The sequence below is a fragment of the Poecilia reticulata genome, linkage group LG6 (assembly GCF_000633615.1).
Source record: "Poecilia reticulata strain Guanapo linkage group LG6, Guppy_female_1.0+MT, whole genome shotgun sequence".
Classification (NCBI taxonomy): domain Eukaryota; kingdom Metazoa; phylum Chordata; class Actinopteri; order Cyprinodontiformes; family Poeciliidae; genus Poecilia; species Poecilia reticulata.
Window position 1 is genome coordinate 27339573 of NC_024336.1, and position 5787 is coordinate 27345359.

Sequence of the window (5787 nt, forward strand, 5' to 3'; positions counted from 1 at the left end):
CAGAGACATCATAAACACTGTAAAACACAATATCCTACAAAGCATTTTTGTGTAGTTTCTAGTGCAAATATCTTAGTACACTTGAAATGAGAGAAGACTAATTTACAAGTAAATAAGAATCCCTTTAATGTCGCCTTTATATTGAGTGCAAAGCACAACCCACACATTGAGGCCTTGGTCCTCGTGCTGGTGGTCACAGGCTCGATTCCCGGCCTGGTGACATTTGCCGCATGTCTTTCCCCTCTCTTATTACCCTCTTTCCTGTCAAACTACTTTCAAATAAAGGCCACTAGAGCCAACAAAACCTTAAAAAAAAAAAAAAAGATTCTCAGAAAATTAAGATTTTGATAACTTCTAATCCCCCACCCCTTATCTGTATAACGACCAAAAATAAAGCTGAGAGCTCAAAATCCCTGGAAGGAGTTTGTTAAAGTTCAAGGTGTTTAAACATCAACATTTGCCCCTTGGTCCAAAATGGCTGCCTCCTTGTACATTTTAAATAAAGTTTGAGTTTTAAAATATGCCTAGACCTCCAAATTAGCACTTCTTTTTGCAGGAGAATTGTAGTAATAAACATTTTAATTACAATAGGCGCTTAGCTAGAACCACCATTGCTGACAGCTGGTTTGGTGTATTTGTATCAAAATAGGTTTTCTCGTCTATCTCTGGACAGAGAGCGTTCTCCTTCCAGTAAGCATTGTGAAACATGAAGTTGATTGTTGATGTGTAAAATATTTTTGCTTTGGTTGATTTGACTTTTACAAAAAAACCACTCTTTGTTAAGCCCTTATCTCCTTGACTTGACACACCCAGCTAAAGAACCGTTGTTGCTCTGGACTTGATCTCTTTATAAAGCTCATTTCTTGATAGCTGTTCATACCAATTACATTAAGAAAGCCACAGTGGTTCTCAAAATAAAAACTGAGTCAGTGTATTGCATACAGCTACAACAAAGTAATGTAACTTACTCTTTTATTGCAGAATTACTCAGGGCAGTCAAAGCTTGTCAGTGGGCCGGATTTGCTTTGGTTTAGGAAGTTAAGCTTCTGAAATAAGTCCAACCTGATTGTACAAACAAACAAAAAAGATATTTTCATATTTCAGGTTACATGTCGAATATACATGTCATTTGTAGAAAATACTGCCTATCAAAGGAATAAGTAGTGCTAGACTGAATCCCTGTGCCTTTCTATTTACACTTACAAACTTCACTCAGACCTCTCATAATAAGCAGATTCAAATTAAACTAGTATATTTACCTGATTGGATGACTAGAGAAAAAGATCAGGAACAACAACAAAAATACAAGACAATAAAAGTCGTCTGTGTCTTCTGTGAGTCAAAGTAAACCTGTGTGAGGCTTAGCCAGTTTCCAGCAATGAATATCTAACAAATGGCAACCAACCTCGAAAGCAAAAACACAAAATCACATAAATGGACTTTTTGCAGTTGAAGTTTCTTTTATAAATACGACGGGAAAGGAGGAGTTACATGACTAATCAATCCATTGCACAACCCTTTCAGACATTGTTACCGTTGAAGTTTAGTTTTCCTGTGCATTATGACTTCCTGTGTCTGCTTATTCCTGAGAAGTTTTTCCCAGATTTATTTCAGTTAACAGAAATGCTTTCTCAATTTTGCTTTTTGTTACTTTAGTTGTAGTTACCTAAATGAACCTTGGTCTAGTGACGCTCATCTCCCTCCAGACAATGTCACATATATTCTCCAAAGAGGTCAGGTCAGCTCAGTTTGCTGGCTGTTCTTTATTTACATTTTTAAAATTGATTTTAACGGATCCGTTAGGCCCTTTTGTCTTCTGGATATATAAGCAGCTGTGCTCATACACATCAGGAGCTGGCGGAGCTGATTTGAAGCTCGGTTGGGGTTGAGGCAGGCAGCAAGTCAGGCAGGACTTGCTTAAATCATCTGCTTTTTGGTAACACTACTGTTTTTAGTCCATATTTGTGCTCAATAAAGAACTTTAATTGTTGAAGTCCATGTCTTCCTGTCTTTTGTTATGGCTGAACGAGCCGGGTCGTAACACTGGCCAGTCAAGCACAGGATCATTAAACCAGCTTTTGGTTCTGCTGGAAAATTAACTTAAGATCTCCATGAACCTTGTCAGGAAAAGGAAACGTGAAATTCTTTGAAATTTTCTGGTAGACGGCTGCACTGACTGTGGACTTCAGAAAACACAGTGGACCAGAACAAGCAAGAAAAGAAAGAATAAAATATTTTATGAAATCATGTCTTGTACAAAAATAATCTATTTTTAAGCTATAGATTTATTGCCCACCACTGATTTTAATTTTTTTTTTTGACACTGAAGTTTTGGTTTTCATTATCTCTTTTTATCAAAACTGCAGGAAACAAAGAGTTGAAGAAATTCACTCTGTGTGATAAATTTATGTGTTTAATGTGAGTTCCACTTTCTGAAAGAGGCAACAGGAAATATTAAACTTCTTCACTTTGTTGTACCTGTTCAACTTTATTGAATTGAGTGTTGAAGTCAACACATAGTCAATTCAACACTAAGTTGTGAGATTTAATCAAGTTTATATTTAAGAACAATAGATTGTTTGCACCATTTTCTGCTAATTACTTTCACAGTTCTTTAAAAATTATCTGCTTTACAAACATTCCCTCACATTTGTCATTTGTATGTAATAAGACAAATAAGGAACCATCAGTGAAATATATGTGTAAAGTTTATCATTCAATAATTCTTTCACTCTACAAAAAAATAAAATTGCCTTTGATATTTTTATCTTTAAATTACGAATGTGTGGTTTCGGGTTTTCAATAACCACACAGGAATTTACCGGTACAGCAATATTTTGTCATGAAAATATTGAGGTTGATCCACTGTAGAACTTGTTCTAAGTCCATAAAACTATTAATCTAATACAAAAATATTTCTGTAGACATTATTAGCTGAAAATTGAAACATCTAAATTCTCCTCTCTACATCTAAAAATAAACATATAATTCTGTAACTGGCATCATTAGACATATTTTAAGTTACTTTGAAGTTATCTGAATTAAATTTCTCCCTCTTCATTGTTGTCTTCTAATCCTCCAAMAGCTAAAAAGGAGACGGAGCTCAGGATTGTTCTTGTTGGGAAAACCGGAGTTGGAAAAAGTGCAGCAGGAAACACCATGTTAGGAGGAAGATTTTTCAATTCTTGTCTCTCTTTTTCCTCTGTGACATCAGTCTGTGAGAAGAAAATCAATGATTTTGGTGGTTTAAATCTGGCTGTTATTGATACTCCAGGTCTGTTTGATACAGATAAAAGTAATAAAGAGATTATGGAAGAAGTCGCTAAAGGCATCTGCCTGGCGGCTCCTGGTCCTCATGTGTTCCTGATTGTGCTCCAACCCACCAGWTTCACCACAGAAGAAGAAAGAAGCTTGAGAATTATCCAGAAAATTTTTGGCAATGAAGCAGCCACATACACCATGATCCTGTTTACCCATGGAGACGAACTAAAACGGGAAAATATGACGATAGGAAACATGTTACTAAGACACAGACCTCTACAGCACTTCATCAGTCAGTGCGCCGTCTTCCAGACATTTGAAGATAAATATCATGTCTTTGACAACACAGTWGAGGATCCTGGTCARGTCAGRGGACTGGTGCAGAAGATCAACAGACTGGTTAAGGAAAATGGAGGAAGTTTCTACACCAACGAAATGTTTGAAGAGGCACAAAGAGCCAAGSAAGAAGAAGCAGAACGACTAATCAGAGAAAATCCAGAAATTTATCCTGAAGATGCAAAAAGGCAGGCAGAGAGAGAGAACTCATATATCCGTGCTGCTCTGGGGGCTGCAGCTGCTGGAGCTGCTACTGAGCTGGTGTTGGAGCTGCTATTGGAGTTTTAGGAGGACCGATAGGAGTAGCTGTTGGAGCCGGTATTGGAGTTAATCTGGGAGCAATTGTTGGAGCTGCAGCAGCCGTGCAAAAGATGGGATGTTCTACCCAGTGATAATATGTGTGATGTTCTGGCTGCAGCTTAGTAAACTATGATGTTACATGAATAACAAAATATAAGTATAAGCAGATTATATAATTAGTTAATGGCTTAAAGGGGGGCAGATTAACTGTCAATCAGTTGAACAGCTGTCAATGATTAATATTTACAATCATAACCTGATTGATTACATAATGTAATGTAAGCAAAGTTCATGGTTATTTGTCTATGTTAATTAACATGTTTGATTTTGGACATACTAGCAAACAGCATAAACAATTGTGTAATTACTACACTGTTTAAATGAAGCATAAATATTATCACAGCAAAGCCATTACTAAAAAATCAGATTTCAGAATAAAGGCACTTTTACTCACAAATCAGTTTGTCTGCCGTCACATTCACATGAAACTGGACAACATAAGTTGATAACTGAACTGAAATAAGGGAMGTTTCAGGTCCAGCAGCAGAACAGATATACATTGAGAATGTCAGAAAACTGGAAACGTGATTTTAATCAGCAGGTGTTTCACATGAAACCAGTTGAGCTGTTTCTGCTACACTAAGAGCTGAAGGATCCGGTTCAAAAGGCTGCAAACAGCGCCACCCTGTGGAGCCTTAGAGATGTATGATATGATATGTATGTATGATAAAGCGATGTGCATGTGCACAGGCCTGGTACACAAAAAAACACATGTTTTTTGTCACATGCGACTGGATTTTGCACGACAAAATCAGAAATATGGACACAAAAGCTTTCAGTGGCTGAGCGAAGTGAGAGTTCATCTATTAAATTGACTCAATGAATACATAAAAGGGCTGCACAGTGGCGCAGTTGGTAGAGCTGTTGCCTTGCAGCAAGAAGGTTCTGGGTTCAATTCCCGGCCTGGGGTCTTTCTGCATGGAGTTTGCATATTCTCCCTGTGCATGCGTGGGTGTTCTCCAGTTTCCTCCCACAGTCCAAAAACATGACTGTCAGGTTAATTGGCCTCTCCAAATTGCCCCTAGGTGTGAGTGTGTGTGTGCATGGTTGTGTGTCCTGTGTGTCTCTGTGTTGCCCTGCAACAGACTGGCGACCTGTCCAGGGTGTACCCCGCCTCTCGCCCGAAACGTTGGCTGGAGATGGGCACCAGCAACCCTCCCGACCCCACTGAGGGAAAAAGGGTGCAAGAAAATGGATGGATGGATGGATGGAATACATAAAAGAAAATGTGATATTTTWATGAATTTTCTTGTGATTTTTCTATAATTTTTGTTCAGGTTAACTGAAAAAGTGAGCCATTACTGTTACAGGTTAAGTTTCTAAACTACAGGAAAGTAATTATTAGGGATGCACAAATACAAACATTTGGGCCAATGTGGATATTCAATGTTATTACAGCAGGTATGGCAGAATTTACTAATATTTTATTTATCTATTTTTTATTTGATTACTTGTTTAATCATAAGAATAATTGATAGATTACTTGATTACTAAAATAATTATTTACAACAGTCCTAATACATATTCAGAAAGGTTTAAGTTTGTTAAAATGTTCAGAGAAAAGGTCGTTCATACAGTTCTWCAGACCGTCGGCGTCTCTTGAGGAAACATGACTGTCTGCAGAACATTCCTCCACAATCTGAAGATTATCAGCGTCTGCATCAGAGCACTGAGTATCAGCAGACACTTTGGTCTTAATTAAGGTCTGAATGAAGAAACTTCACAATGTTGATACAGAAACTGTCTGCTGAGAAGAATAAAGGAAAAAGATCAGTTCTGCTACCTCTCTATCCAGGTCTCCATCATGACTGCATGTTTTCTTGCAGAAAG

At 37.6% G+C, this 5787-nt stretch overlaps 1 pseudogene; it reads left to right on the plus strand.

Annotated features, from left to right (window-relative positions):
* The first annotated feature begins 3048 nt into the window (after positions 1-3048).
* Positions 3049-4742, plus strand: LOC103466695 (GTPase IMAP family member 4-like; annotated as a pseudogene).
* The last annotated feature ends 1045 nt before the right edge of the window (positions 4743-5787 follow it).